Genomic DNA, 21,615 nt, shown 5'->3' with positions numbered 1-21,615 from the left:
TGGTGAACGGTCAAAGAATCAAAAATTATATCTCAGGTAATCCTATAAATGTTGAAACCAATGTTATTGAAACCGTAACCCCGAAGGAATACATAAGGGACACTTTCTGGAACGTTTCAGACTCCAAAATGGAATAGGTATGTGGTACGGTAAGTAAACCGACTCCAAAATAGTTCTAATGGCAATTTTTCTCCGTTTTGGAATATTTAGAAAATAGAAAAATAAGAAGTAGTCCGGGAAGGACATGAGGGCTCCACGAGGGTGGAGGGCGCGCCCCCTGCCTCGTGGGCACCTCGTGCGCTCTCCGGACTAAGTTTTCTTGCACGATACGTATTTCGGTCGGTAAAAATTTATTATATAATACCCCGAAAGTTTTGACCACAGTATCACGCAAAAATCTCCTGTTCTTGTTTCGAACTATTTCTGGTGCAAATTAGAGCAATATGTCGTCCCAGGATTCGGAAGGAGAAAGCTATGTGGTTGATTATCTTGTAGATCCTAAGGTCTATGGGGACGTGGAGCATTGTGGTTGAACTACGGAAGAAGAAGAGGACTATGAACCCAGGGGAAAGGAGGAGATGTGTTCAGATGAAGATGAAGTCCCATTACCTCAACCTGGGGACATGCATGTGGAGTTCAAAAAGTCAAGCCTCCCTGATAGAGCAAAGAAACCGAAGATCGAGTTTATCCCTTTTCGCCTCTTGCAGGAAAACAAACAGGAATTATGCAAGAGGATATTAAGCCTTGAGAAGGAGATCGATGACCTAAGGGATCAAAATTCTGTCCTCAAGCGCAAATTAAGGAAGACGCCTACGCCATCAACAAAACCAACACCCTCTTCACCAACAAAAAAGGATATATAATCACATGGGTATGGGCACTCCCCTTGGCCACTGCCATGCTTGTGTGGTGCCCCGGTATCATATCACCATCACTTCTATCTTTACCGTTTTTTCTTAGTTTGATCCTTTTGGTAATATCTTGATCTTGTAGCATAAAGTTTTAGTATGATCTAGTCGTGAGTTTTGCTTTATGATCCTTCTATGTAATCGAGTCCGTGAGCTATATATAATAAAGATTAGTGTTGAGTCAAGGGCTTGATTATTTTGCCATGATCTTGAGTGAATAAAAGAAAAGAGAAAGAACAAAAAGAAAATAAAAGAGATCATATGGGTCTTATGAAGAGTAATGAGCTCACATAGAAGGAGTATGATGAATAAAAGTTGTTGAGAGTTGACAAACATAGTTTTGGTCATTGTTGCAATTAATAGGAAGTAATAAAGAAAGAGAGGTCTTCACATATAAATACACTATCTTGGACATCTTTTATGATTGTGAGAACTCATTAAAATATGTCATGCTAAAGAGTTGACGTTGGACAAGGAAGACAACGTAATGGGTTATGTTTTCTTACATCTGAGATAAATTATATTGTCATGGATCATCCAACATGATTGAGCTTGCCTTTCCCCCTCATGCTAGCCAAATTCCTTGCACCAAGTAGAGATAATACTTGTGCTTCCAAACACCCTTAAACCAGTTTTTCCATGAGAGTCCACCATACCTACCTATGGATTGAGTAAGATCCCTCAAGTAAGTTGTCATCGGTGCAAGCAATAAAAATTGCCCTCTAAATATGTATGACTTATTAGTGTGGGAGAAAATAAGCTTTATACGATCGTGCGATACGATAGAAATAAAAGCGACGGACTGCATAATAAAGGTCCATATCACAAGTGGCAATATAAAGTGACATTCTTTCGCATTAAGATTTTGTGCATCCAACCATAAAAGCGCATGACAACCTCTGCTTCCCTCTACGAAGGGCCTATCTTTTACTTTTATCTCCCACCTTACATAAGAGTCATGGTGATCTTCACCCTTCCTTTTTACATTTTACCTTTTGGCAAGCACAACATGTTGGAAAGATCCTGGTATATATGGCTAATTGGATCTGAGTTTTCATGAACTATTATTGTTGACTTTACCCTTGAGGTAAAACGTTGGGAGGCAAAACTATAAGCCCCTATCTTTCTCTGTGTCCAATTAAAACTCCATACCCATAAGTATTGCGTGAGTGTTAGCAATTGTGAAACACTATATGATAGTTGAGTATGTGGACTTGATGAAAAGCTCTTATATTGACTCTTTCCTATGTTATGATAAATTGCAATTGCTCCAATGACTGAGATTATAGTTTGTTAGTTTTCAATGAAGTTTATGATTCACACTTGAAATTGTGATTGAATTGTTACTCTTGCATAAGAGAACATATGAAAATAATTATATAAGTTGATGTTCTAACAATGATCATGATGCCCTCATGTCCGTATTTTATTTTTATCGATACCTCTATCTCTAAACATGTGGACATATTTTTAGATTTCGGCTTTCGCTTGAGGACAAGCAAGGTCTAAGCTTGGGGGAGTTGATACGTCCATCTTGCATCATGCTTTTATATCGATATTTATTGCATTATGGGCTGTTATTACACATTATGTCACAATACTTATGTCTATTCTATCTTATTTTACAAGGTTTACATAAAGAGAGAGAATGCCGGGAGCTGGGATTCTGGGCTGGAAAAGGAATGAATATTAGAGACCTATTTTGCACAGCTCTAGAAGTCCTGAAACTTCACGAAAGTCATTTTCAGAATATATAAAAAATATTGAGCGCAAGAAGTTCTAGAGGGGGGCCACACCCTGGCCACGAGGGTGGGGGCGCGCCGTAACCCCCTGGGCGCGCCCCCTGCCTCGTGGGCCCCCAGGTGGCCCTTCGATGCCCATCTTTTGCTATATGGAGTCTTTCATTGAGGAAAATATCATAAGTAAGCTTTCGGGACGAGACTCCGCTGCCATGAGGCGGAACCTTGGCGGAACCAATCTAGGGCTCTGGCGGAGCTGTTCTACCGAGGAAACTTCCCTCCGGGAGGGGGAAATCATCGCCATCATCATCACCAATGATCATCTCATCGGGAGGGCGTCAATCTCCATCATCTTCACCAGCATCATCTCCTCTCAAACCCTAGTTCATCTCTTGTATCCAATTCTTGTCTCTAAGTCTGTGATTGGTACCTGCGGGTTGCTAGTAGTGTTGATTACTCCTTGTAGTTGATGCTAGTTGGTTTATTTGGTGGAAGATCATAATTTCAGATCATATATGCATATTAATACCCCTATGATTATGAACATGAATATGCTTTGTGAGTAGTTATGTTTGTTCCTGGGGACATGGGAGAAGTATTGCTATTAGTAGTCATGTGAATTTGGTATCCGTTCGATATTTTGATAAGATGTATGTTTTCTCTCCTATAGTGGTGTTATGTGAACTTGGACTACATGACACTTCACCATTATTTGGGCCTAGAGGAAGGCATTGGGAATTAATAATTAGATGATGGGTTGCTAGAGTGATAGAAGCTTAAACCCTAGTTTATGTGTTGCTTCGTAAGGTGCTGATTTGGATCCATATGTTTCATGCTATCGTTAGGTTTACCTTAATACTTTTGTTGTAGTTGCGGATGCTTGCAATAGAGGTTAATCATAAGTGGGATGCTTGTCCAAGTAAGGATAGCACCCAAGCACCGGTCCACCCACATACCAAATTATCAAAGTACCGAACGCGAATCATATGATCGTGATGAAACCTAGCTTGATGATAATTCCCACGTGTCCTCGGGAGCGCTTTTCTCTATATAAGAATTTGTCCAGGCTTATCCTTTGCTACTAAAAGGATTGGGCCACCTTGCTGCACTTTATTTACTTTTGTTACTTGTTACTCGTTACAAATTATCTTATCACAAAACTACCTATTACCTATAATTTGAGTGCTTGCAGAGAATACCTTGTTGAAAACCGCTTATCATTTCCTTCTGCACCTCGTTGGGTTCGACACTCTTACTTATCGAAGGGACTATGATAGAACCCCTATACTTTTGGGTCGTCACTCGTCGGTTCCCACGGAGTCCGACCAATGCCCACAATCAATGGAAGGTTCCTAATTATTTTTTCTTAAAATTTTGCCACTTTTGATGCCTTCCGGATTTCCATTGGGGAAACTTTTTCAGTGGGCTATCGATCCATGGTGCATTCTCCTTTGCATTTCGTGGATATATCTAGTTTTCCCCAATTTTTGCGAACTAAGTACAACAACAGCAAAATGGCTTTCCCCTATATCTAGTTTTCCCCATCTTCAGCACCAACAACACAAGACCCTCGCGAGGGGCCAACCCTCGCGAGGCGGACTCCACCAAGACCTCTAGAAGGTGCGGCCTCCTTAGGCTGGCTCCTGAGGAGCGGAGATTTCTATGCGATCCCTCACCTCGTGCGGCTTGGATGACGCAAGCCATGAGGACCAAGGCCATGCGGGCGCCAGTGGGCACAATACATCAGGTTTCCTCTTTGGTGCTAAAGAGGCAAGCGCAGGCGCGGAGTCCCAAGGCATCAACCTAAGGTTTCCATTTCCATGCAACAAGACCAAGACCGCGAGGACGGTAGGATGGAGGTCACCATCGAGCCCACCACGATGTCACAACCAGAAGCTTTGCAGGCGCATACCACCTTTCGTCAGGATAAGATGTACTAGTTGTCTCCCTTCGAATTTGGCCATTGTGGGATCCCTTCCCGCCTTCATTTTGGGGAAAGAGGACCAAGGCCACTATAAATATAGCCTAGCCACCGCCTTAGATGGGGACGGATCATTCAGGCCATCCTCACCCTCACCAGCTCACACAAGCACAAGAACACACATCCTGAGGTAGCTCCTCCTCTGTACTAGTTCATCCTCAGCCCACCTCGAGGCTAATCCACCACAAAGTAGGAGTAGGGTTTTACACCGCAAGGTGGCCTGAACCTGGGTAAACTGCCTGGTTCCATTTCCTTCCAGTTCATCAAGCTAGGCCGTGGGATCCGCGGGTACGCAGATTGGGGAAATTGAGCTCTTCGCACGCACCCTAGAGTTCAAATCTATCTTGGGTTTGCGAAGCCCTGAATCCAACATTTGGCGCGCCAGGTAGGGGTGCGTCGGAGCTCTGTTCCTCCGGTTGATTCTTCACTGTTTTGCCGTCCCCATGGCTGATGCTCGTCGAGTTCGTGCCGAGTGCCGGGCCGCCCTCTCCGCACGTGTCGCCTAGATGGCCGCTGCGAGCGATGGCGCTCCCCGCTGTTCCCTATCGCCTCCGGCCAACGCTGCCACTAGCCCCGCGGCCCATGAGCAGCAGGCTTTGTCACTACAGCCTTCTGTGCAGCGCGGTGGGCGCACCTCCACTCCATCACTGACTCCGGCGGCCGCTTCATCATCCCAAGCCAACCGAGGGCCGGCGAAAGCGTGGGCTGCGTTGCTCATGGCACGCGAGCTCCTGCGCTATCGCCCGGCCGATGACCTCTACAAGGACTAGCTGGACCGCATTGCCGTGCTCATTAGCGCCACGGGAGAGGCCCCTGCGCTATCCCGCTCGCTGCCTCCCACACCACCTCTTGCGAGAGACGTGGCCCATGGTGCGCCTCCTCCGCCTCCTAGGCAAGATATTGTCCCTGAGCCAAGGCATGAGGCTCCACGGTGTGACCCACCGCGCAGGGCGCCGGCGCTTGACAAGGAAAGCTGCCAGGTGGTGCAGCAGCCGCAAGGAGAGGCGCATGCCCTCCCAGCACCACGGCATCAAGACCGCGTGCCTCCCGAAGCGGTGGTGCACGAGCGCAAAGATCGGGTTCCACCTCCATGACGGGCCCCGGTGAGTGCGGCAGGTTGTCGCGCATTCACCTCGGAGCTGCGCCGCGTCGTCTAGCCAAGGAAGTTCAAGCCAGACCTGCCCCCATGCTACGACAGCACCCTCGACCCCATTGGGTTCCTGCAGCTCTATGAACTAAGCATCGAGGCGGCCAACGGTGATGATAAGGTCATGGAGAACTTGTTTCCCATGGCCCTCAAGGATGGCGCATGCTCATTGTTCCCGAACCTACCCGCAGGATCGATCTCCTCCTGGGACGAGATGTGGGAGCGCTTCATCTGTCAGGACCCCGATCCTAAGTTACACCGATCTAGCATGTAACACATCATATCACTTTGCGGCCTCACGCACGGTATTCCCACGGGTGCCACCTTACCTGGCCCGGGATCATTTGCGCCTTTTGGCTCACGTATATGATAGTGTCGTTAGCATCCATATGACAGAGAACCCGGGCCGACATGACTAGTCGTGAATCCAAAGTGGCACTAACTTATAGGGACAGGCATACATGACCCATCAACGAACGTGTCGATCATGAATGTATGAACCCAAGTCGTAGAAAGCTACAAGGACTTAAAGGAACAACGCATGACATTTCCCCGAAGGGACAGACACAGGAACAAAGAAGGACACATTCCGGCCAGCCTAAGTCTTCTGGAGCATTAGCAAGCTACCATGGCTCAGTGGAAGCACTAGGAGACATTTCCCCATAACAAAGGCTAGCAAGAATAAATAACTAGGTGTCAGATCCCACACATAGCAATAGACATTACACGTACGCAAAACATGCAAGTATTTGTTGTACAACATGGCATCACAACATAACTCAACAACTCATATAGATAAAGGCCTAGATGAGCCCGCATAGCATTATTACAAACAGGGGTCACATGACCCATCATTCAGAGCATACAAGCAACGGAAGCATAACATATCTAAGTATAGACAACTACAAATGAAAAAGGTTGAGAAGCCTGACTATCTACAAGACCCTCCCAAGGGTACAAGATCGTAGATGAGGTAACAAGCTACTTGTCAAAGTCCAAGAGGAACTACTAGTGAGACCGAGTTCTCCTCTGCAAAACATAAGTAAAGAAAACGTGAGTACAAAGGTACTCAGCAAGACTTACATCAGATCCTATCATACATGCATTAGTATCAAAAAGGCAAAATGTGGGGTTTAGTTGCAGCAAGCCAGCTTTGACTCAGTGGCTATCATGTTCTACGACTACGAGTAAGTTCTTTGAGGTAGGAAAGCGCACACGAGTCCAGTAATCACCACATCAATACACTACTATGCATTCATTCCCGTCTCCCTACAAGAAGGCCATCCATAGCACTCACACTTGTCTTGAGAATTTTAGAGTATCCACTTTAAGTTGTCTATGTACAACGTAAGCATCCAAGAAGTCCATAACCACGGACCCGACTATTCGAATAGATCATATTAACCCTGCAGGGGTGCACTTCTTCACACACGCTCTCACCACTTACCATCATGTACACGTCGTGTATCTCGGCAACCTTCAAGCGGAAGCCTGGCAAGGGTGTCGGCCATGACCTGACTAACCACGCAAAAATGTAGTCCAGGTTTATCGCCTATTATGGTTCCATCCGCAAGGAGATCCGGCCGGGGTTTCTCTCACAGCCCCAAATGATGTGTGTAGGATTCCCAAGCCCACCAAATAGGTGCCACGTGGTACACCGGGCCACGGTGCCTAGTCTGTCCCAAGTCCTCCCTGCCGGGTGCCACTCGGTAGAAAAATAGCACTACCTACAAACTCCAGAATCTAGTTGCGACTCCTAGACAGAGATCAAGGTAGTCAATAAGTCGAGAGAGCTTGGACCGCCCGGAGCCCAATGTGTGGTAGTAGCTAGTCATTGGACAACTTACACAGAACTCAGTTCTTAAGGATGGTCCCAATGAGACAACCCACCATGTACTCCTACATGGCCTCTCACCGCTACCTTTACCAAATCATGTTCACACACTTAACTTCAGCATTAGAACATGGCACAACACTCCAATTCATTCCGAATGAATCAGACCTGACGCAACTCTAAGCAATAGAAGGCATGGCGTGGTAGGAACACAACATGGCTCAATCAACTCCTACACATGCTAGTGGGTTTCAACTATTTACTGTGGCAATGACAGGTCATGCAGAGGAATGGGTTCAACTACCGCAGCATAAAGTAGCAGGTGAATCGTTGTTGTCATAATGCAATAAAAGAGAGCGGGAGCAAGAGAGTGGGGTTGTATCGGAATGAACAAGGGGCTTTGCTTGCCTGATAGATCAACAGGGGGGCACTGCTCCTCTAACAGGTACTGTGGAACAGTCTCTGGAGCAGGACCTATCGAGAAGGATGGTGCTGGCAATCAGTACACAAACATATGCAACAATATTATGCATGATCATGGCATGTAGATGTGATGTTGTTTGTGCTAATGCAACTAGCATTCTAGTTTAATGAAGTCCATTTGAACCAGCAACTCCAAATTAAACATTTATAAATGCCATGCATGTGTTTCCACCTATACAGCAGGTTTAGGTTGGTTGTTCATGCATGAAACTTGTACAGATGGATAGATTGAATTTTTATGATAATTTTTCATATATAAATTATTTCAATCTGAGCTACGGTTGAATTTATGTGAATTTTTGAAGTTTTGGCTAAATTCTGGAATTTCCTGATTTATTTTTAAACCCAGAAAAGGAGTAATTGCGTCAGCACTCCGTGCTTATGTCAGTAGTCAGCAGCGCTGCCTAGGTCAAACCTGACGTGTGGAGTCCACACGTCAGTGCCACAGTTAATTAACAAAGCTAATTAACACTAACATTAACCCTAACTACAAATTAGCTGGGGCGGGGCCCACATGTCAATGACTCCAGCTGAGTCAGTTAGTGGTCAAAACGGTCAAACTCGCCGGCGTTTAGCCGCCGGCGAGGCCGAACGCGATGGAGGCGCACGGGGTCGTCGCTCCAGCAACCATTTGGGCGGAGGAGACCACCTACGCGACGGGCCAGCTCGTGCACATCCATAGGAACACGCGAGAGGCCGTGGGATGGTCGGAGCTCGCCAGAGCAAAGCTCGCGGTGGCGGCCGGAGCACGGCCAGGTGCGGTCGAGGTGCTGCGGTGCACGGAAGAGAGACCGGAGGGGCTCTACGGCCTCCTGGCGTCACCAGGAGCAGGGTGACGCCCGCGGTTGCGAGCCGCGGTGCCTCTGGCCATGATGGAGAGGAACCATGGCAGCATGACCGCTCGGGTCCAGTGGGTAGCGCGGCTACGGCACGCGAATGATGAAACGGAGAGGGGGAAGCGACTGCGGCGCTCACAGAGGATTCGGCAGAGGTGTCAGCAGGCTCGGGGGAGGTCCAACACGGGTAGAAAGGCGGCGGCGATGTCGGGTGGCCGGAGGTGAAGACGGCGGCAATGCCGGCATTCCAGAGCATCCCGCGGCACGTGGCTCGATGGAGACGAAGTAGGCGTCGCGGCGGAGCTTGCAGACATGAGGAGAGGGCGAGGGGGAGGCGGTACCTACGATGGCGGTGAGTTGCGGCGATGGCAGCGCTCGGCCATGAGAGAGAGAGAGAGATCCAGGGGAGGGGGAGGAACAAGAAAGAGTGAGAGAGGTCCAGCGGGCATGGAGTCGTCCAGAGCGACGAGGGGTTGAGGCATACAGGCAAGAGGTGGCCGAACGCATGGCCGTGCGCGCCGGGCGCGTGCCCCTGTCCTCCTAGCGTGAGGAAGGGGACGACTGGCAGTGCCAGTCGGCTGGGCGGGCCTGCTGGGACGCTGGGCTGCACAGTGCGAGTTCGCCAGGTAAGTGGTCCAGGTAAGACTCTTTTTCATTTCTGTTCTGTGTTTTCTTTTCTGTTATTTATTTTGATTTAGTTTTAAGCACTAAATCATTTTGCTTTCTTCTGATAATTTTTGCAGGGACTAAAAGGATTATTCCAAAGCCCCTCATCAAATATCAGAACTATTGCACATATATTAAATATATAATATATATATATATATCCAATGTAAATAATTATTGGATTAACTCAATTCCAAAAATAAATATTTCTGAGCTCCTAAAAATATTGTTTTGAATTTTACCTCTGTTCAATATTTTTAGGGAAAAATAGGAACATTTTCTTGGACCCATTTGAAGCAATTTTTGTCGTGATCATTTCCAAAAATGATATCCGAGGCTTTCACATGTCCCCATTTCAAGTTCATTGAAAAATAAACATGATGCAAACAGCAGCTAGCCTATAGCATACCAGAACTAGGGATGTGACATCATCGCCAACTTCCAGGGCACACGCGACCGTGCGCTGGCCATGGGTGACCTGCGACGCAACAAGCAGCAGCCAGGAGAAACCTTGCACAAATACATCCATCACTTTACCAATGTTCGCCTCAAGATTCGCAAGGTGTCGGATGAGGCCATCATTTCGGTGTTCACCGATGGCATCTGTGATGTCAAGATGAAGGAAGAGCTCGCCATACACGAGGACTTGTGCTCGGCCCTGGAGATTTTCAACATGGCAACCAGGTGCGCAAGGGCCGAGGAAGGTCGCCTCTTCCTCCAGGGACTTCTGGAGGCTGACCAAGAAGACAAGAAGGCCAAGGCCAAGGACGTGAAGCGCAAGGGTCCAGCTGTGCTCGCGGCCGAACCTGAGATGAAGCCCAACTGCGACCACCCGGAGTCATCCAAGGGCAGCCGCCCGTTTTGCGTCTTCCACAACATGCACAACCACAACACCAGCGACTGCCAAGAGCTCAGGGCCATCCGTGATGGGTGCCTCGGTCATCGCCCCGAGCGTAACTACCGAGGCTACGACTGTGGAGGATGCTGAGGCGGAGGACGTTGGGACAACCGCGACCCCCGCCAGGACTGGAGCGATCAGCCTCGTGAGGACCGCTGGCAAGGACACCCTCATGAGGGTCCCTGGAGGGATCAGCCTCATGAGGATTGACTTCAGGGCAACGCTAGTGTCGGATGTGGGGTTCCAGCAACCCTTAAGGTTCGAACACTGGGGTGCGCGCGAAGTCTTTCCTTCCTATCGATCTACGCCCTAGCTCGCTAAGATCTCGCGGACGAACTCGATGAACTCGCAACACAGAAAGACACAAGGTTTATACTGGCTCGGGCCACCGTTGTGGTGTAATACCCTACTCCAGTGTGGTGGTGGTGGATTGCTTCTAGGGCTGATGATGAACAGTACAAGGGAAGAACAACCTCCTAAGGTTAAGGTGTTCTTGTGAGTAGGCTCTCGATCGGGTTGGATCAAGCTAAGATGAGATGCCCCTACTATGGTGGCTAGCTCTACTTATATAGGCCATGGTCCTCTTCCCAAATATCAAGCGGGAAGGGAGCCAACAACGGCGGGACAATTTGGAGGGGGACAGCTAGTACAAGCTATCCTGACAAAAGTGGTCTTCACCTGCGAAAAGCTTTGGTGGTGACGCCGCCTTGGGCTCCACGATGACCTCCGTCTTGCCGTCCTCCTGGTATTGGTCTCATTGCACCAATATAGGAACCTTTGCCTGATGCCTCGGTACTCTTCGCCTGCGCTGGCCTCCTTAGCACCAAAGAGGAAACAAGGATGCTGCGCGCACTGGCGCCCGCCTGGTGTCGTGCGTCATGGCTCACGTCATGAGGGCCTCATGAGGTTTGCACTGCCTTGATATCTCCTCTCCTCGTGAGCCTCCCTGGCTAGGCTACTCCAGAGGAGGTCTTGCGTCGTCTCCCTCGCGAGGGTCTTGGATGCCTTGTTGATGAAGATGGGTCGTACGGCCTGCTAGCTTAGCCACGTCGTGGGCCGCAGACAGGCAAGTCTGGGGACCCCTGTTCCCAAAACACCGACTGTAGCCCCCGGGCCCAAGGTGCGCTCGGGCTTGGCTTCGAGGCGAAGCCAATGGCCATGTATGGAGCGCCGCGGGCCCCAAAAGCCTACGGCCCCGATTGACGCGTGGTGGTTGATTGGACGTGGGCATCTCCGCTTCCCCATGCTGCCCTTGAATCCGCCTGGCTATGCGGCCCCGCCTCTTACACAGTTATTCTTCTTTCGCCACGCCCGGCTCTTCCAATCTCCGTCCTGGCTCGATGCCCTGCTCCGCCTTCTCAATCCGACCTGTGCTCCACCCGCTTCACCGCCATGGCACCGAAACAAGCCGAAAAGGGGAAGAAACCTCTGTCCTCGCCAACTGCGCCTCCATCCTTCGAGACTGCGCTTGGCTGGCCTCGGGTGCTCAACAACGAGGCCACGGACAAGGTGCGCCCCATGCTTGCCTCCAGTTCCAACGGGTGGGGAGAGACGTCGGCTTGGCCCGCGTCTCGCACCAGCATGGCTCAGGCAGTTACCAAGGTTCTGATCTTCATTGATGCCCTCTGGGCTGGCCTGATTCCTCCCTTCTCTGCCTTCTTCAACGCGGTGCTCGAGCACTATCAGATCCACATGCTCCATCCCGATCCTTAGGCTATGACCCTTCTTGCCGTCTTCGCCTTCGCGTGTGAGGCCATGGTGGGCATTGCCCCCTCCGTGGCACTCCTCCACAACTTCTTCTCGTTGCATATCAACGTTCCCTAGCAGAGCTCAGGGTGCGTGGGTTTCCAGGACAGGGCTGCGACGGCAGGCACGGGGATAGACTTCGAGCTCCCTTCATCCACGAGCGAGTTCCATATGCGATGGGTGTTTTTTGACACAGGCATGCTCAACCCTCTGCTCCATGCTCCAATGGGGCCTGCTATTTCAAACTCCGGCTGGGTCATCAGAAGCTTACGAGCCCCTGCCTTGCCCCCGTCTGGACCAGGCTGAGGTGGTTGAAGGACCTTGGCGTGACTGGGCCATTCTCGCCCGATGTGGGACTTGCTTAGCAGACAGGACAACATGAGGTTTCAGGAGGAGGGGCTTCCTCTCGCAGCGCGGCAGACAGTGCTCACGGTCCTATCAGGTGTCCCTTTGTCAGACGAGATGTCCAGGAACAGTTACATGTTGTACCGCTGCGTGAACAAAGTCACATTTGCCGCGAACATGCCTTCCTTTGATGAGTGGGGGCTACGCCCAGTCGGCTTGGTGGGGCCCCGCGAGAACCCCGTCATCATGGTCCCCTTCTTCGCCGCCGGCGCCGGGCTCACCCCAGGTGACGGTGCGGGGGAGTGAGCTGCGGCGGGGGCCGGCGGCTCGGGTGCTGAGGAGCACATGTCGGGTGGTGATTAGGGGGCGTCGTCCTCGGGGGCCTGCGACCCCCCTCCCGAGGCGTCGGCTGCCGAGTAGATGCGGCATGCGGCTCTCGAGGCTGAGGCTCTAGAAGCCTCGGGAGGTCGTAGTGGGAAGGAGCTGGGCTCTTCGCCTCAGTCGGGCTCCCCTGAGGCCATCCCTCTTGGGTCTTCTTTGGCTGCGCCGCGCACCTGCCATCACATCCAGCACTTCGGTCGCCTTTGTGTGGACTTCGAGGAGCTCCGCAAGAGGAAGGGATCCCCCGGCGGCAGCAAGATCTTCGGGCCGTTGAAGCGACGGAAGTACATCGCTCTTGACGCGTAAGTATCTTGTCGCCGTGGCTTTTTGCGTATGGTCTTCTTATCCTGACGCCTGTCCTCTAGGGCTCCTGCTGCTGAAGTTGTTGCGTCTTCCGAGAAGCGGCCTCCTCATATATCAACTCCCCCGTCGGCATTGAGCGTTCCTGGCCTGTTGGCCGCCCCTAAAGCAGGGTCAGTCGGAGGAGCGTTCCCGCCCTCGGGACGTGCTAAGTCCGTGGTTTGGCTGTCCTTCACCCACGGTCTGGCGTGGAGCTTGACGGGCATGCCCAAGACTCCTCCTCTATTCATGAAAGTTCTCTTCCTTATACTAATTACTCGTGAATTGCTTGTATGACCAACATTATGACTGTCAAGCCTCAAGAGATTCACTTTCTAAACCCAATGTGAAGCTACCACTAGGCATGCTATAATTTCAACTTCATGATATTCAATTCATTCAACGATTTACTCATAGGATATAAGTGAAGCACAAGAGTAAATGACGAGCTACTCCAAAAGAGATATAAGTGAAGATCAAGCGAGTAGTTAAGTAAATAGGTAGCTATTTGAGGACTCTCTCTTATTCAAAAACTTTCAGATCTAATCAATTTATTAAAATAGCAAGCAAAACAAAATAAAATGACATCCCAAGAATAACACACATCATCCGAAGAAGCAAAAACTTAGGCTCGACTGATAATTGTTCATGAAGAAAGGTGGGATGCCTACCGGGCATCCCCAAGCTTAGATGCTTGAGACTTCTTGAAATATTATATTGGATGCCTTGGGCATCCCCAAGCTTGAGCTTTTGTGTCTCCTTAATTCCTTTTATATCACGGTTTCCCTAAAATCCTAAAAACTTCATCCACACAAAACTCAACAAGAACTCATGAGATAAGTTAGTATAAACCAATGCAAAAACCTCATCATTCTCTAATATAGAAAATCACTAAAATTATTATTCAACATTTCATTCTAAATGCCTCTTCATATTTAATACTCCTATCCTCAAATAGAATCATTAAACAAGCAAACATATGCAAACAATGCAAATATAACAACAATCTCCCAAAACAGTACGGCCTATAAAGAATGCAAGAGTATCAATACTTCTTTAACTCCAACAATTATGAAAATTTACCACACTAGAAAATTTCTAAGAGCATATTTTGCAGAAAGTTTCAACATTTTATCACATTCTGACTTTTCTAGGTAATTTCTGCAACAACAATAAACTTTCTGTTTTAAAACAGCAACATGTAGACTTGCAAAATAAGCATAGCAAAGGCTATACTTGACATTTTTATTGAAATAAAAGATGCAAAACATTATTCTAAGTAACATCAAGAAAAACCTAACAAAATAAAATGACGCTCCAAGTAAAACTCATATCATGTGATGAATGAAAACATAACTCAAATTGAGGTTACCGATAATGTTGGAGATGAAGGAGGGGATGCATTCTGAGGCATCCCCAAGATTGGCTGCTTGGCTCTTCCTTAGGTATTAACTTGGGGTGCCTTGGGCATCCCAATCTTAGGGTCTTGTCACTCCTTATTCTCCTCATATCGACATCTCACCCAAAACTTGAAAACTTCAATCAAACAAAACTTAACGGAACTTCATGAGATAGGTTAGTATGATAAAGAGAAAACCATTTCACTTTGGTACTGTTAAAGAAAAGATTCATAATTTTTCTCACACAATGTATACTGTAGAATATCATTTCCACAATTTATATTGAGCAATATAAGCCATAGAAACTAGAAAACAAGCAAACTATGCATTGAAAACAGAATCTGTTAAAAAACAGAACAGTCTGTAGTAATCTGTACTCCAACCATACTTCTGTTACTCCAAAAATTCTGAAAAATAGGAAAACCTTTGCAATTTTTCTATTGATCTTATGCAAAAATAATCAGCATTTTATCACACTTCTGTTAAAAATGAGAATTGTTTTCCTGAGCGCGAAAGTTTCTGTTTTTCAGCAAGGTCAAATCAACTATCACCATAAGCCATCCCAAAGGTCTTACTTGGCACTTTATTGAAACGAAAGAAATAAAGCATGATTACTACAGTAGCCTAATAATGTGAACACATAAATACAGTAGGGGTAAATGTTGGGTTGTCTCCAAACAAGTGCTTTTCTTTAATGCCTTTCAATGATGCTCGCATAAAAGATAAGAATTGAACCAAAAAGAGAGCATGATGAAGCATATGTCTAGCACATTGTCATGGGATTTCCACTGCCACCTATGGGACCGGGTGGCCCCTTGTTGTCTTGGCAGGGGGACGATGCATTGCACAAAGAGAAGACCAGCGCACGTCAGGGCGTCGGGGAGCACACAAGCGATTTACCCAGGTTCGGGCCGCCGCGAGGCGTAAGTCCCTACCCCTGCTTCAGTGGATTGATGGTGGAATGAATGTGGTGGTGCATTGTACACTTGCCCGACAAGGTTTGCCTTGTGGGCGCAGCGACTACGTGTGGTGGCTTGGGGTTGTCAACTATCCAACCTTCTATCCACTCCTGCGAGTGCCATAGGGCTCCTTTTATAGATTAAGGGGTTACTAGAGAATAGTGCTATCATACCTAACTCCGTGGGTTGATAGGGTGCATTAAATGTGCCACTAAGTGTCACATCACTCGTCGCCCGGCAAGGCCTGTCGGGCTATCTTGCTGGCTCTGCACTTGTTCTCTTGACACATCGCAGGATGGGTGTCATCTGTAGGCTTCTCTCGTAGGAAATGGCTGCCATGTGGCAAACGGTGGCCTCTTAATCATCTTGCGGCTTGACGCCATACTGACTCACGACGTGAGTCATGCTTGAGTGGTTGGGGGGGGGGGGCTCTGCCCCCGCAAGCCCCGACAGGTTCTGCCGGGGAGCCTTGGTAGTCTGCTTCTGGTGGTGGCCTCGCCCCCTGCTGGGCTCGCCTGCCCGGCAAGGGAAGCCCTCCTCTTGCTGATATCTTGATCCTTGGGCTCGATCTTGGTCCCTCTGAGCTGCATGTTGGTCCTTCAAATCTCTTGGTGTCGCGCCCAAGATGCGTCTCTATCCCAATCACGTGATGAATTCATGATTGGGGCACAATCGCATTTCGAGCGCATAGCAAGGTGGATATCATTACAACATACCATGTACTAAATAGATGAGAATACAAGGTAAAGTCTTACACTCGCCACAAGCTACAACATGAATACAATAGTTCATCAATACATAGAAATCATCATACAGAAGGGCAGGATCTGACTACGGATGAAATCAAACGAAAAAGAAGAACGACATCCACCCTTCTAATCCCAGGCTCCCCGACCCGGAACCTATCCCTTGATCGAAGAAGAAGAAGAACTCCAAAAGCAATCAAGCATCGCTTTCACGTCAGATCATCACATTACGTGTACCTGCAACTGTTGTTGTAGTACTCTGTGAGCCACGAGGAATCAGCAACCCCATTACCATGGGTATCAAGACTAGCAAAGCTTAATGGTTATGAAAAGGATAAGTGGTGAGGTTGCAGCAAGCGACTAAGCATTGTATGGTGGATAATTTACGAGTACAGTAATAAGATGAGAAACTACGCAACAGTTGCAAACTAGTAATGATCAAGAAGTGATCCTAAACTACTTACGTTCAAACATAACCCAACCGTGTTCTCTTCTTGAATGAACCCGAAAAGAGACAGTCACGGCTACGCACGCGGTTGGTGTACTTTAATTGAGTTTAGTTCAAGTCCACTACAACCAGATATTAACAAATTCCCATCCGCCACATAACCGCGGGCACGGCTCTCGAAAGTTTAAATCCTGCAGGGGTGTCCCAACTTAGCCGATGACAATCTCACGATCCGCGGAGACAATCCTCCATCATGGGACATCCAATCAAACTTGGGATCCCGGTGCACAAGACATTTTGACAATGGTAAAACAAAACTAGCTGAGCCTTCCACCCTTTACCAAGTATATAGATGCATTAATTAAATAAGAAATATTGTGATATCCCATGATATCCATGTCCGAACATGGAACAACCTGCAACAACACCTGCAACTAGCAACGGTATAAGAGGGGCTGAGCAGAGCGGTAACATAGCCAAACAACGGTTTGCTAGGACGGTGAAAAAGGTTAAAGGCTATCATGGCAATTTGGGAGGCTTAATAAACAAGTGGTGGGTAGCACGACATAGCGATAGCATCAAGACAACTAGCATAGCAAAGATAGTAGTGAGATCCAAGGTGACGGTCATCTTGCCTGAAATCCCGCTAGGAAGAAGTCTGAATCCATGAAGAAGACGAACCAACATAGTCGAACGGATCCTCACAATCGCAACGTAACCGAAACTATCGAGAAGAAGTACAACCGGAAAGAAGCAAACAACATAGTAAACAAACAAGCATAAACATGGCACGATGCACAAACAAGTATGATGCATGTCCGATTTAATGAGTCATGTCGTGGCAAAGTGCAACAAACAATACTACAAATTAAGTGGAGCTCAATATGCAACGAGTTGCATATTGAAGAAATACCACATTAAAATATTTAGTTCACTCTCATTTATGAACAAGACAAGAGTAAATGTTGATTAACATGGCAAGTGGTAAAGCTAATAAAACTACCTATCTAGGCAAGTTTAAATGAGGCCGGAAACAACAAACAACAATTCCAGAAAATCCTCATATGCATATTTCAAAGTTGGTACTGTTCTGCCCTATACACAATTTAAGAGTTATTAAACATGAAAAATAATGCCACCATGTTAATCTATGCATTTTCTACCCCATTTACATATAAAGTTTATTTAATTCGGAGCTACGGTTATTTAGTTATGAAATAAACCATTCTAAAATGGAAATTATGCAAATTAAATGCAAACAGCAATTTAAACATTTTAAACATGGATGAAAGTCGCATATTATGGAACTCGATCAAATTCTAAGCACTTTACATATTAAATCATTGTAATCCGATGCACGATTTGTGAGATATTAAATGCATGAACATGAGGGGCTTTTCTATAAAACTGACATTCCCTGCATAATTGGAAAATTCATCCTGGAAGGAAAAAACGTCACCGGCCAAAACTGGGGCAGACTGGGCGCAGGACTGTGGGTGGCTCACCATGGGACAAGCCCATATTGATGGAGAGGCCAAGGTAGGCCGGCCTGATGGGCGAGCGGGTCAGCGCGGAGGGTCAACGAGCGGAGGATCGGGTGGCTGAGCGCGTTCGTCCTCTCCTGCTCGATGTCGATGCAGAAGCAGGGGAGCTCGAAAGCGTGCAGGTGGGAACTTTGCGCAACTTCGAGAGGGAAGGACGAGGGGCTCTGGGACGACGCGACGACGGCAGATCCATGCGCGGGGATCCCGTCCCTGGGGGTGGTGGCGACGAGGTCCAAGGCGTCGGTTGTTCTCTTGTTCGTTCCTAGTATAGAGACGGAGAGGGACTTGGCGGCGGGGATGGCTTGATCCGGGTGGCAGGCGGCCGGATCGAAGAAGAGGACGACCATGGATGTAGTCGGGGCAGCGTGCGGGCGAAGCTCCTGGCAGTTGACGATGAGGGGGATGGCAGAGACTGGCCGATCTGGACAAGGGGAGGCGGATCCCGGCGAGGTTCGTCGGATCCGGCTGGTTCCAGGCAGCAGTGGCGAGCTTGTTCATGCTTAGAGAGAGAGACGGTCAGAGGAGCGGGAGAGCCAGGAAAGGGGAAAAAGGGGCGCGAAGCAGGGGACCTGTTGGGTTCTCCGGTGATGGGCAACGGGTCGTGATGGAGCTCTGGCTTGGAGCTGCTGCTGCACGGGTTCAAAGAGGGTGCCATGGGGAAGAAGCAGAGGAGGAGCCCAGCTTGCTCCGGCGAGATAAGGCTGACATTGGAGGAGACTGGGACGAGTAGGACGATGCCGACGGCGGAGGAGCTTGGTGGTGGCACACTGGATCGAGGAGGCAGGGGGTGCACTGGTTGGCTCACTGGTCAAGATCGAGCAGAGGAGGCATGGCCTCAGGCTCGAGGATAGAGGAGGTGCAGGTGCTGTGGTTGGAGGATCGGGAGGGATGCACTAGTTGGGTAGCGGCGGAAATCAAGGGAGATGGTCAGAGGATGCTGGTTGGATCGGGCAGGATAGGAAAACGAGGAGGTGGCAGTGGATGGGACTGATGGAATGGATGGGACGGCTCCTCGGACTAGGGTTTGACTGCGTAGAATGTAGGTGGTCTATGTATAGGGAAAGGGAGGTTTAGGGTAGATTTGGAACCTCCGATTAAATCAGACGATCGAGAATAAATAGGCTAGGAGAGTCCAATAAAGAACGGAAGATCTTTTAGAGATGTTTGGGGATGATCCGAATCCAACGGTGAAGACGGAGCGGGTCGGGTTCGCGTAAGTTCCGGGCACACGAGAGGGGTTTGATGAAAGGCCATGGAGATAAGGGGGTTTGATGGGCTCACAGAAGAGACAGAAGAGACCGGTCCGGTTGACCTGAGAGGAGGTCAACAAAGACAAGGAAGAAGTGGCAACTTTGATGGGATGTATGTTCATGAAAACATGAAGATGCAATGCAGATGATGCGATGATGAAATGCAACAAAACAATAAACACATAGCAACAACGAAATAACTAGAAGGTCACTGCAGCGTCGGTCCCGAGTAGTCACACTTGTTCCTTCAATATCTGACTTAAGCTGGTGCTTCAATCTTGATCTTGTGCTTGTGCACAGTTGGTCAACATACGCAGGTTTGTTGCACCGACAGAAGCCCCTGGGCTAGTCCTGGCCATCTCAGGCCCAGCCCTATCGGCCCACCCAGGCCCGGCCCTAAAATCCAGGGCCTAGGCCCGATGGGCTTGCCCGTGGGCCGGGCTTGGGCCTATGTTTTGAGCCCACCAGCAGGGCCTGGGCGGGCTTGTGCTTGGCATATTAACATTTTAAGGAAGAGGCCCAGCCCACGGCCCTAAGACCTAAGGGATTTTCAGGGCTTTTTACCAGATGAGCCGGGCTTGGGCTTGAAAAGTAGGCCCAATGGTAGGCCCAGGGAGGGCCTGGGCCTCAGTTTTCTGCCATGGGCTTTTTTAGGCCCGGCCCGGCCCATGGCCAGAGATACCCTAGGCCTACCCAGAATGCGCTACTGAGCGTCGTCGGGGTAGGCCTAATAAGTGCACATGCAAGGTTGTTGAAGGGGTTGATCCATAAGTTTTCCGTTGATGCTTCATCAGCCTTGATTCTGGGCCAATTTCTGGTTTTCCCATGTGCGGCATAAAGCCAATAGTGGTGGGGCCGCTCTAGTAATGTCCCATGAATGACTTCAACGCACGGGGTAAAAACTGCCAATTTACTCTTCCCACAGCACGCCTGAGGGAGTCCTGGATTAGGGGGTCTCCGGACAGCCGGATTATATCCTTTGGCCGGACTATTGGACTATGAAGATACAAGATTGAAGACTTTGTCTCGTGTCCGGATGGGACTCTACTTGGCGTGGAAGGCAAGCTAGGCAATACGGATATGGATATCTCCTCCTTTGTAACCGACCTTGTGTAACCCTAACCCTCTCTGATGTCTATATAAACCGGAGGGTTTTAATCCGTAGGACACAACAACTACAACATACAATCATACCATAGGCTAGCTTCTAGGGTTTAGCCTCTCTGATCTCGTGGTAGATCTACTCTTGTACTACCCATATCATCAATATTAATCAAGCAGGACGTAGGCTTTTACCTCCATCAAGAGGGCCCGAACCTGGGTAAAACATCGTGTTCCTTTCCTCCTGTTACCATCTGCCTTAGACGCTCGGTTTGGGACCCCCTACCCGAGATCCGCCGGTTTTGACACCAACATTGGTGCTTTCATTGAGAGTTGCTCTGTGTCGTCGCCATTAGGCTTGATGGCTCCTACTATCATCGATAGCGATGCAGTCCAGGGTGAGACTTTTCTCCTCGAACAGATCTTCGTGTTCGGCGGCTTTTCACTGCGGGCCAATTCGCTTGGCCATCTAGAGCAGATTGAAAGTTACGCCCCAGCCACGAGGTCAGGTTTGGAAGCTTAAACTACACGGCCGATATCCATGGAGACTTGATCTTCGACGGATTCGAGCCTCTGCCTTGCGCGTCACGCAGTCACGATGAGTACGACTTAGCTCTACCATTGGACGATGTCAAGATCGCACCGGCAGCCGCTCCGACCCTCAATTCGGAGCCAGTTGCGCCTTCCGCGGACGGGTGGATGGACCCCCCCGCAGAAGCCTTACCCTTAGCGGCGATCGAGCCGAACATCGACGTTACCTTGCACGAGAGCCGTGTTGTTAAACTGTCGGATCCTTCTCCGACAACGGACTCCGAGCCGCCTGCGCCCGTTCCTATCGAATCCGTTTGGGCGCCGATCATGGAG

The sequence above is a fragment of the Triticum urartu genome, chromosome 4A (genome assembly GCF_056163025.1).
Source record: "Triticum urartu cultivar PI428250 chromosome 4A, HENAU_Tu73, whole genome shotgun sequence".
Lineage (NCBI taxonomy): Eukaryota > Viridiplantae > Streptophyta > Magnoliopsida > Poales > Poaceae > Triticum > Triticum urartu.
This window is presented reverse-complemented; position numbering follows the sequence as displayed.